The sequence below is a fragment of the Setaria italica genome, chromosome III, assembly GCF_000263155.2.
Source record: "Setaria italica strain Yugu1 chromosome III, Setaria_italica_v2.0, whole genome shotgun sequence".
Classification (NCBI taxonomy): Eukaryota; Viridiplantae; Streptophyta; class Magnoliopsida; order Poales; family Poaceae; genus Setaria; species Setaria italica.
In genome coordinates this window covers 15,734,932-15,747,695 of record NC_028452.1, presented here as the reverse complement: position 1 = coordinate 15,747,695, position 12,764 = coordinate 15,734,932, and positions in this window count along the sequence as shown.

Genomic DNA, 12,764 nt, shown 5'->3' with positions numbered 1-12,764 from the left:
CTTGAAGATGCGTGGTTGCCGTAGATGCCCTCGTGGATCTCTTCCAGTATGTCCTTGCCATCTTGTCGTGACAGATAGATTTAGACAAATGGAAGATCAAGATTAAGAAAGACTAGAAGCTGATTTAGAACAGAACTAAAACCCAACCAAGCACTTTTATTACTAAGACCGGTATTGTGTGGCAATTACCCCACATACCGCACTCATTACAAAGATCCAACTCAAATATTTAGCACAAAACCAAGCATCTAAGCACACTTTAAACTAAACACACTCGAGCGATGACTAACGATTACAAAAATTTAAACTTAACACTCCTATCTCCTAAAGATCTTCTGCGGCGGCGCCGGGCGAGTCGTAGCGGGGACGCTTGGGTGACGGCGACGAAGCGGGATAGTCGGCATCCTCTTGCGGCGGCGGCACCCCTGTCGCAGAAGCCACTAGTACATCTCTCTCCCACCTAACTTCATGCAGCTCCTGTCGAGTATCAAAGAGGGTGTTGTTGGCTTCATTCAAGGCGGTGAGAGTTACAGACAGGTACTTGCAGAGATAGTCCGTGGCCATGTCGACTCCATCATGAGTAGCTATGAAAGTCCTTGCTTCACCACTAGCCCTGGACGGAAGGTACCGGCGATATGTGTACTGCAGTCGTGGACGTTCCTCGTGAGAGAGGACCTCAAGCGCTCTCCTAGTTGCCTTGGCTATGCCGGCCTGCATGGTCCTCCTCATCGCCACATCATGTTGAACAGCCACCACATCCCATCCTCTTTCATGCTCCTCATGAAGGATAACCTTCACCTCCCAGAACGTGGGATAGCGAGGGTGTATGTACCGTGCACACTTGTAGACATGCCTCATGGTATATCCCAGATGGTGACAAGTCCACCTCAACATGTCAGCCATGTGCACTCCTTGTCCATAGTCTTCCTTCACCCACCTGATCCATCTCTCGGGCTCAGGAGCTTGTGCGGCTGCTTCTGGCTCCGATGCTGGGTGCTCTTCTGGTTCGGGCTCCTCGTCCGATATGTCGATGACAGGTACGGGCGCCGGGGCTGGTGTCGGTGCTGGTGTCGGTGCTGTCTCCTACTCCACGGGCACGGCGTCCTCGTCAGTCTCATCCCCGGGTGCTGAAAATAGTAGACCTCCTCTTCCTCCTCTTCTCTAGGCTCCATGGGGTGATACGGTGCGATACCGTGACGCGGGGGACGGGTGCTCTTGCGTGCTGTCAACTGGGTGCGAGCCATCTAACAGAAAGAAAAAGAAGAATTTTAGAATAAAATTTTGAATGAACCAAGATAAAAGTAAAATAAAAGATTAAAATAGCAACAAGGATGAGACAAATCAAGTTTAAGAATATTTAAGTAGATTTAAATTAAGAAAAGGTAGGAATGGCTACTAGATTATTATAATCCTTAAATACGACCATTTTCTAGCTAGGCTAACGTCCTACAGTCAACACGGCTCTGGTACCACTTTTGTCACACCCGATTTTAAGGACAAAATCGAGTGCATTAAATACATGTGCGCTAGGATCAAGTTACACACATGTATGACAATAGTGAATAACAAAGACAGTGCTAAAGTGAATAGAGGGAGTATTAGACATTATTACATGACCGAAAGTCTCAATAAAACACAAAGCCTAAATTATTACGCGGCGGAACTCCAAAGACGACGATGACACCACAGGTAGCTGACTGAAGAACTGTACGCCGAGAACTCCTCAAAGTCGTGCAAGTATTCCTCCAGATTAGCTTGGTCTGAACAGGGGTTTTGCAAGGGTGAGTACACTTATGATTGGTACTCAACAAGTCATGGGGAATAGTGTAGTGTAAGACAAATCAAGGTATGGCTAAGGCTTAATTAGCATCAGCTTTTAATTAAGTTGGTCAAGTTTTATTAGCAATTAACTATGTATAAGTTTATACCACCCGAAATTAAACAAGAACATGAATAAAGTAAACAACATATGCATAAAACTAACAATTTAAGTCCATCTTCCGATAGTATTATCATGTGAGGGTCCAGGCCGCTCTTAACCGTGAGCACGGCTGATCGATCAGTTTTACACTCTGCAGAGGTGGCACATCTTTACCCACAAGTCGCGTAAAAGTTCAAAGAACTTTGGATCCAACCATACGGTGTTTCCAAGGCACCATACCCACACTTCCGAGGTGTGATTGCATAGGGACGCTACGAGGCCTTTACAAAGATTCATTAGTCAGTGGTAACCCGCTAAGGTTTTGGTGTTTGGCGTGCACAACCTATCACAGACCAAAGATGCAACGACTCAGTCCCCCCTCTTGCCTCATCACGAGTAAGATCACCCCAGACTAAGGTTTCTAATTATTCAGCCAAGACCAGAGCCATTTAGTCTTGTGGTAGCACTGTTTTCCTGGGTGGTCGCTCCATGTTCCGATTAAACATACATGATCTTGTATTAATGAAAGGTATAACAGAAGTAAAGCAAGATTAAACATTGAGTTCAGTTAAACCACCATATACCAAGTAAGCACTAAGCATGAGCTACCCAAGATAAAAGTAAACCGGGTTGGTCAAGGCAAAGGTAGTTTCAATCTAGGCGAACCTTAATTGGGACCCATTAATTTAATCTTAACATGTGCATAGCATAAATGTTGAGTACGAGAAAGTAAAGGTGTATGGGACTGAAAAGTAGTTATCAAGGACACGACTTGCCTTCTTGGCCTTGCTCCTGCTGTTCGTACTCCTCGAAGGCTTGATCTTCAAATCCCTCGAACTGTTGAACGTCTACACACGTCACACGAGCACATACAAGCAAACATAGGCAAAAAGTAAGAAACAGTACACCAATCACAATTAAACAGAGAAAACAAGCTTGTAAAATTGATCTACGTTTTAAAACGAACACGTGGACATAAAGAACGCGAAAAACGGAGTTAAGATGCAAAAGATATGATTAAGACAAGATCCAGGGACTTTTCTACGACAAAAACAAAACTTCTAGGGTTAAACTGCGAAAAACCGAGAGCTTATACGTAATTACATGTATAAACCGAAGGTTTAACGTGCAAAAACTCCAAAACGGATGGCGGGTTGATTTTAGAGAAACTCAGGGTTTAAACCGAAAGAAAATAGAACCAAAACACAAATACTTTTGAACTAGATCAGACCGCGGGTTGATTTGCGAAAAAGGCGAGGGCTTAAGTGCAAAAGAGACGCAGTGCGGCACGGTTGACCGGTACGCGATCTAGTTGACTCGCTGCTGGCCGTCGAATTTGGATCTGACGGTCACGGTCGTCGATGACACCGTAGCGGCGGCGGCAGACGCCCCGGGGCTCGGTTTCGCGCGGGGATTGCACGGGAAGAAAGCGGGGGACGCGGCGAACTCATTTGAGCCCTCGGGTGAGCCAAAAGGGCGGCGGAGCTCACCTCACGGCGGCGGCTTGCGGCGGAGAAAGGGCGGCGGCGTTGGAGCTCAGGCGGCTAGGGTTTTGGGGTGCTGGCGCGGGGTGCTCGAGGCCGGGAGGGGCGGCGGCTTATATAGGGGTGACACGATTGGAGATAGGGGCGGCCCCGGATTTAAACGCCCGAGGGAATCGGAGCGGGGGCGAGGTTGTTGCGGAGGCGGCGGAGTCCGGCGCAGTCGGGGGAGGAGTTCCGGCCGGATACGGCCGGAGGACGGGGATGACGGGTGGGTCCCACCCGTCAGACCGGCGGAAGGGAAGCGGGCCGGCGCTACTTCATGGGCCACAGAGGAAAGGAGAGGTGGGCCGAGCGGGGAGGGAGGCTGGGCCGGAGGGAAAAGCGGAGCGGGCCGGAGGAGCGGGTGGCGCTGGGCTGCCGGAGGAGAAAATGGAGCTGGTGACGCTGGGCCGCAAGAAGAAAAGAAAGAAGAGGAAAAGAAGGATGCGGCCCAAGAGAAAGAAAAAGAGAAAGAGAAAAGGAAAGGTTTTGAAAATTGAAATTGAATTTAAAATTCAAATTTGATTCAAACTTAAGCAATCAAAATAAATGCACCAGCATGAATGCACAATAAACTCCTATGGTGAATTAATTTAATTTGGAGAAAATGAAAATTAATATGCCTAAGAATTTAAATGACATCCTAATTTGAGCAAATTTTAATGAATTTGAATTCCTTAAAAATTTTGGTGTTACATCAGCTCTGTCATCAAATGCAATCAACTCACGGCAATCAACCCAGTAATCGTTGGAATATTCCAGAGTTTATTCCTTAGCCGTTACATGAATAAATACTCTCAATTGATGACTCTGATGACCGGCAAAAGGTGTCACGTCGCTTCAGTCGCTCAGCTCGCCACGCCACGCCACGCCACGCCCACGCCCACGGCCTGGCCCGGCGAGGCGAGCGAGTGTGCGCTCGTGTGGCACGCCAATCTCTTTTATTGACTTTGCAATAGGTGTACTCAAAGTCCAATATTTAAGTAAGTAAAGATCCTCTTCGAATCCCTATGCGGGACTAAGCACTTAACTCTCTAGCATTTATTAGTGGGCTTTTAATTCTTTTAATTGAATAAATATTTGGGCCAAGCCCATATATTCCAACAGTTACTACCAAGAATTTCAAGCCACACTAGAAATGCTCTCAGATCCACTATAATCTTTGATATACCAGTATTTGATGGAGACTATTAAGTTGAACTTCCATTTAGAACTAAAGCTATACTTATTCACAATTGTACAATGGACTATGCCTTGAATTGACAGTCTTGTGCAAACAAGTTTGACCAAAGCTCTTCACTGATACTAGGCTGTGAAAGCATCCCCATGGTTTGGAGCTTATAAGTCATACTCCAAGCCTTTCATGAGTTTCTGGAAATCACACACATCTCATACACTATGACCACTAGTCAGACTCATATAGATGCATTCCTCAAAAGATATTCTGTAGGACAACATCTTTGCTTCAAAGAAACAACTACCTTGTTTCAAAGAGGCCACTTGGAACGCATTAAGGTATAAACCAACCTACCATACAGAATTGAAGAGAAATGCATTTTCACTGGAATGAGCCAATTCAAAGGTTCTCTTCTCTCAATTAAACTATAGCTTGTTTCACCATCCTACTTCACGGGATCTCCAATCACATAGAACTGGTTACCACTATAGAGTAACTCATGTGGGTCTCAAGCCCAATTCCATAGATGCATTGTCTATCACATTTCATGAAAGACCTTTGTAAATTGATCTGCTAGATTCTTAGCTATTTGAACATAGTCCAAAGCTATAACACCAGAGTTTCTCAATTTCCTGACAGATTTCAACCGCCTCTTGACATGCCTTGATGACTTCATGTTATCCTTTGAACTGTTCACCTTGACAATCACAGTTTGGTTGTCACAGTTCATTAGAATTGCCGGTATCGGGTTTTCAACTACTGGCAAGTCCATTAGGAGTTCACGAAGCCACTCAGTCTCAACAGTGGCGGTGTCTAATACTATGAGTTCTGCTTCCATTGTTGATCTCGTTAAGATGGTCTGCTTGCAAGACTTTCAGGAAACAACGCCACATCTAAGTGTGAATACATATCCACTTGTGGCTTTTATCTCATCAGCATCAGAGATCCAATTTGAGTCACTATACCCTTCAAGTAATCTTGGGTGACTAGTATAGTGAATCCCGTAGTTCACAGTACCTTTTGGATAGCGCATTACTCTCTCCAGAGCATTCCAATGATCATCTTCCGGGTTTGAAACAAACCGGCTTAGTTTGGTCACAACAAACGAGATGTCGGCCTCGTAGCACTAGCCAAGTACATAAGTGAACCAATAATTTGAGAATATCTCAGCTGATCTCTCATTATCCTTTTATTTTTCCTTAAAATTACACTAGCATCATAAGGTGTTGAAACAGGTTTGCACTCACTATAACCAAAGTGACTTAGAACCTTTTCCATATAATGGGATTGCAAGAGTGTAACCCCACCATCACCTTCTCTTACTAGTTTTATATTAAGGATAACATCAGCCTCTCCCAAATCTTTCATCTCAAAGTTTTGAGACAAAAAGTCCTTGACTTCCTTAATCACATTAAGGCTTGTCCCAAAAATCAATATGTCATCGACATACAAGCACAGTATCACTCCTTCACCCCCAGCAAAGCGATAGTACACATACTTGTCGGCTTCGTTCACAACAAAGCCAGCGGACGTAAGAGTTTTATCAAACTTCTTATGCCACTGCTTAGAAGCTTGCTTGAGGCCATACAAAGATTTTAACAACTTACACATCATTTCTTCTTGACCTTTTGCTACAAATCCTTCTGGCTGATCCATATAGATCTCCTCCTCCAACTCTCTATTTAGGAAAGCTGTCTTAACATCCATTTGATGGACGAGAACACCATAAGAGGTTGTTAGGGAAAGTAACACTCGAATTGTGGTCAATCGAGCAACAGGTGAATAAGTATCAAAGAAGTCTTCTCCTTCTTTCTGAGTATAGCCCTTAGCCACAAGCCTTACCTTATACTTTTCAATAGTACAATCAGGTCTAATTTTCTTCTTGAACACCCACTTGCATCCTACGAGTTTACACCCATAAGGATGTTCAACGACTTCCCAAGTTCCATTAGACATAATAGAATCCATTTCACTCCTTACTGCTTCCTTCCAATAGTCAGCATCAGGAAATGAATATGCCTCTTCAATGGTTCTAGGAGTGTCATCCACGAGGTATACAATGGAATCATCACCGAAGGACTTTTCAATCCTTCATCTCTTGCTCTTTCTGGGAGCTTCATTGTTATCCTCCTCAGGATTTTCCATAAGTGTAGGTTCACTATATTCTATCACATCGGTAGAGATATCCTTCTCGATAAACTCTTGCCTAGATGAACTTGTTTCATCTCTCATAGGAAAAATGTTCTCAAAAAAGGTAGCATCTCTAGACTCCATGATAGTACCAACATGCAAGTCAGGTAGTTTAGATTTTACTACTAAAAATCTATAACCAACACTATGAATAGCATAACCCAGAAAGACACAATCCACAGTTTTAGATCCAAGCTTACGTTTCTTAGTTATTGGCACACTAACTTTTGCCAAACAATCCCAAGTACGTAAGTAAGAAAGTGTTAGCCTCTTCTTTTCCCATTCCTCAAATGGTGTTATTTCTTTATTCTTTGTAGGAACACGATTTAGGACATGACAAGCAGTCAATATAGCCTCACCCCCACCATTCCTTAGAAAGTCCCGTTGTATCTAACATGGCATTAACCAAATTAGTTAGAGTGCGATTCTTCCTTTCGGCAACCCCATTTGACTGAGGTGAATAGGGAGGCGTCCTCTCATGAATAATACCATGTTCCTCGCAGAATGAAGTATAAACATTTGAGAAGTACTTGCCACCACGATCCGACCTAATTCATTTGATCTTTGTCTCTAGTTGGTTTTCTACTTCAGCTTTATAGATTTTAAAGTAATGCAATGCTTCATCTTTTGACTTCAACAAATAGATGTAACAAAATCTAGTGCAATCATCTATCAAAGTCATGAGATATTTTTTACAACCTTTTATCAACACACCATTCATTTCGCACAGATCGGAATGAATTAATTCTAAAGGTGCCAAGTTCCTCGCCTCCGCAGCCTTGTGAGGCTTGCGAGTTTGTTTTGATTCAACACAAACATGACACTTAGAATTTTTGACAGAGGTAAATTTCGAAATTAAACTCAAATTAGCTAAGCGTGTCATACAACCAAAATTAATGTGACAAAGCCTCGAATGCTAAACATTTGATTCATCAACATTAACAACATTGTTCATAACTTTATTACAATCATCAGACAAAGAAAAGCGGAACAAGCCTCCGCTATCATAACCTTTTCCAATAAAATTACCAAACTTAGACAGAATGCATTTATTGAACTCAAAGACTAACTTATAACCATCCCTACACAATAGAGATCCGCTGACTAGATTCTTCTTGATAGTGGGGACATGCTGCACGTTCTTTGATTGCACGGTCTTTCCCGAAGTAAGCTTCAGATTAACCGTACCAGCACCAAGAACACGCGCATGTGATTCGTTTCCCATTACAAGGATCCAGTCCCTCCGATCTGATAAGAGGAAAACAAGGAGATATCAGCACACACATGGATATTAGCTCAATTCACCACTGGGGTGAGTAACATACTGAAAGAACTGTAGGTAATAAATTACCATACTCCGATGTTCCTCTAGCCTCGCTTATAACCATGTTGGCAGACTTCCTGCCTTTGCGATTTGGACACTGTGAAGCAAAGTGGTCCGGACTCTCGCACACAAAGCAGAATCCATTCTTCTTCTTCTTCTTAACCGGTGCAGTTGTTTGTTTAGTCTTTCCTTGGTTTTGCAGTGGCTTCTTTCTTTTCTTTTGGGAATTGGAATTGTTCTTCTGAACAAAGTTGGCACTTGAAGCTCCAACAATTCCTTTTCCTCATGTGTCTTTTGCTCTCACCTTCTCTTCAACATCAAGAGTCCCAATGATATCAGAGATACTGAACTCTTTCCTCTTGTGTTTCAGAGAAGTAGCAAAATCCCTCCAAGAAGGTGGCAGGTTAGAGATAATAACTCCAGCTACAAACTTGTCGGGCAACAACAAGGAATCTCTTTGCTACAGTCTTTGAGATCTTTTGATAGCACGTGAATTTCATGAGCTTGTTCTACAATGGGACGGTCTTCAACCATCTTGTAGTCAAGGAACTACTCCATGAGATACAACTCACTGCCAGCATTAGAAACTCCAAACTAAGCCTCAAGAGTTTCCCACATCTCTTTGCCAGTCGGCAGTGAGAGGTATGCGTCAATAAGATTTTTAGTTAGAACGCTTATGATGGCACCACGAAAAAAGCTTTCAGCACGATCAAAGGCACTTGGATCCTCTGACTTACTGCCCTCAGGCTTTCCGGCTACGACATGCATAACGTTCATGGCTGTCAACCACGTAAGCCTCTCACGCCAATGCTTGTAATTGGAACCATCAAATACGTTTGGTTTAATAGACGCAGCAAAACTAGATACCGAAGGCCTATCAACAATATAAGGTTTTTGGATTGTTAGAAAACTAGACATATTTTGGTATATTTTAATTCCAAAAATAAACATAAATATTATCATGAATATGTTGAGTGATTCAGTGATAGCATAACATGTGCCAGTGTTCAAGTTTAAACATCTAATAAATAGGAACAAGAATAGGCACAAATGATTTAGAATGTACCCTGGGGCGGGGCAGTGCCGGAGACACCGGATGTGCCGTTACCATCTGGATTAGTCATACTATAGTGGGATGGCCTCAGTCCATGTAATCGTACAGACGTGATGCCGGAAGAGATCGATGCAGTGTAGTCTCTCGAACGGCCTCCGAGAAGTACCAAGAAGTAGCTGGCAGTCCCTCGAACGGTCTTCGAGAAGTAGCAGGAAGTTCTTGCGAGAGCAGAGCCTCCGGAATCTCGCCTTCTGCCAGAGATCCTACTCGGGATAGGCGGGCGATAAGGTTTTTGGGGAGCGTTCAATGCGACTGCTCGCTCCCTCTCTGTTCGTCTGCGACGTCTACGGCCCACCGCTGCAGCATCTACTTCCTGGTGGCCGAGGACCTATTCGTCTGCAAGCCGCGCTGACCGACTACTTCCTACTACTTCCCGAAGGCTGATCAAGGGACTGCCGACTACTTCCTGCTACTTTCCAGAGGCCGTTCGAGAGACTGCACTGCATCGATCTCTTCCGACATCACGTTTGTACGACTACATCGATTGAGGCCATCCCACGATCAGTATGACTAATCCAAATGGTAACGACGCATCCGGTGTCTCCAGCACTGGCCCGCCCCAGGGTACATTCTAAATCATTTGTGCCTATTCTTGTTCCTGTTTATTAGATGTTTAAACTTGAACACTGGCACATGTTATGCTACCACTGAATCACTCAACATATTCATGATAATATTTATGTTTATTTTTGGAATTAAAATATACTGAAATATGCCTAGTTTTCTAACAAACATGTCTAGCAATTTGGGTGGACAAAAGAAATTGGCGAGTGAGGAGGTAAGATTGCTGCATTTTCTTCTCTCTATTTTTTGGTTCAAAACCAATGTGCAGAGTGGGCAATTTCCTGCATAATATATCATTTAGAGGGGCTGGGTTGCTCACAATCCCTTCAAAAGCAATTTGCATAAATTAATCCTTTCAGTGTTAAGTTTCAAGTTACTTTGCAAAAAAGAAAAAAATATCTTATCACACTAGATTGGTGTGTCATTCTGTTCTAATTTGGACTGAAATTTTAGTTATTATGGATGGACCTTTAAGCTGCAGTACAATCCACCATACCTTCACTCCATAATATCTCTTGTTCTAGTACATAATAATCTCATAGTTTTTTTCTTTTTGTTTCTGATACTATTACATTCTAATAGTTTAGACATTAATTCCCATCTATTCTCTTTGCAGCAAACTGCTTCAAGGGCAAAAGGCTTCAAACCCACCGGCTGAAAATGGTTCTGAATCAGAGACCAAATGGTAGAATGGTCGCCAGTTCTTCATGCTGCTCTGGAAGCTGTTTTTCAACCATATAGTGCCATTGTGAAATGTGAAAGTTGTGTTTCAACAAAATGTTCCCAGTCTTCTGGGCGGCAGCTTTCCAGCCTGACAATGCTCCAGCGTTCCTCTTTTAGTCTTATGCGTTTGTCATGTAAATATCATTTGATTTGTGTTATGAAGTGTTGATTGTGCCCCCAAGTCTCATATTTGCATGTATCCAAGTGTCGGTTTTTTCACCTTGGTTTAAAACTATGCTAGATTTGTTGTACCATTTTGTGGCATGGTAAACTCAGTTGCAGTTCAATGATAGGGCAATCAAGAAAAGAAAATTGCAATAGCCTTTATGTTTAATGTCTTCAAGAGAGCAGTCTCTAAATTTTAGGAAATAGGGTAATTAGTCTCCAAATATTTGGACATGGACATAGAACATTCAAATTAAAGGGTAAACTGTGATGTGGTGGGGTATTTAGCTGCTGAAAATCATAATTGCAAGGTACATAGCACTTGAATGGCATTGTTGAATAAACAATCCATAAAAATACTCTTCAGGTATACACACGAAAAGAATAAAATCCATAAAATGTTCTTCAGTAGAAAGAGACCAGAGGAACACGATGACTTTGAGGCCAGAGCGGCAACGTGGGAGAGACCGGTATAGTGGTCAACGACTCAATGGAGAGGAGCAAATAATAAAAGATCCTCCCACTCCTCCCATTCTCTCTCCATCTGACAAGCTACACAGCTATAGGGCTGCAGTCCTCTTTGCTTGTGATCCATTCGTAGGAGATCCGATGGTGGAGGACACCGACGCCGCGGCGGACCAGCGCCAAACTGAATTTCCGACAGAACAACTCTGTTCCACAGTGCCTCTCTGCTGTCGCCTGGCGCCTACACACGGATGCACGATACGGTATCTCGATGCCATGCGCGCTTTCGTCTCAAAAGCTTGGACAGAACAACGTGCACCAGCTAACAGCAGAGTGAATGAGTGGTGCGTGATTTAGGCTTTAGCACTTCCATGCATGATGAATTATTTGTCAAGACGTGTCACATCTAAACCAAAAAAAAAAGCACATAAGACCGATCGAAACGGAAGTTTCATGAGTATTAAATTTATTACGTCAGTAAAATTGCTGACTTAGCAATGTTATTATAAAGGGAGTTTCATCAGAAGAGGGAGATTTCATTCCCATGATACTCAATTGGCATAGTTACTAAATTTCTCAGTCTTGGTAACTATGCAATAAAACTGGCACCAACAAGCACTCAAACTTCAAGGCAAGAGAAAGCGAGCTCGGTATCACTCGGAGGAATCCCGGAAGCAGTGAAAGAGCATTTCGGGGCGCCGTCAGCATGCCACTCGCGGTGAGCGTGGCAAATCCCCGCGTACCAGCGAGCGCGACGCGGGGCCAACCTGTTTCGCCGGTGCAGGGCAGCGACTGCGACGAAGTGAGGAAGTGACCACCAACGCCACCACGGACCAAACCGCCGCTGGTCCAGACATCTGCCCAGGGGAGATCGATGTGACGGACCCGCGGACGGACGGTCGCGCGCGGGCGAGGCGCCCTTCTTCTTCTTCGTTTTTTTTTTAAAAAAATTGAGCAGGAGCACTGAGGCGCCCTTCTCGCCGCGCGCCGAACCGGAACTGAACCAGGGCTAAGGCGGCGCGTCCTCCGTCGAACGTCCAGCGAGCTATCCAAATCCGGGGCTTGTCCTGCCCAGGCACGCAAGGAATTAGGCAAAGCTCGGGTTCAGCTTCCCTGTCTGTCCTGGGCTAGCTAGCTTTGCCTCCAAAGCAACCAAAAGGCGCGCGCGGGCGGCACCACCCGTATCGTCCGTGTCCCTATCCCTTCAACAACTTAGCGCCGGGGAGCAACTCGGGATCGCCCCTTTACAAGCACACTCGCGCAGCAGCCCGCGCCACCCCGCCGCCCCCGCTCCCCCCCCCCCTCCCTTTGTCCCAGATTTGATAATGGTCCTTGAGACTGCATGTAGGTATTAGTGCACCGGGTTGACATTTCAACGTCATGATGAGAAACATATGAATCCTCAATGAAGACCGACGGACTATTATTCCCCACTACGGTGAAACAAAAGTTTATCGGCCTGACGTCTCAGGGGGTAGTGGTTTCAACCACGAGTTTATCACGAATATCGCGATGCGCCGGGATGTGACTAAGAACGCATGAGAAATAAGAGAGCATATTTATCGTGGGAGCATGTAAGCTAAAAGACCAAAGATAAA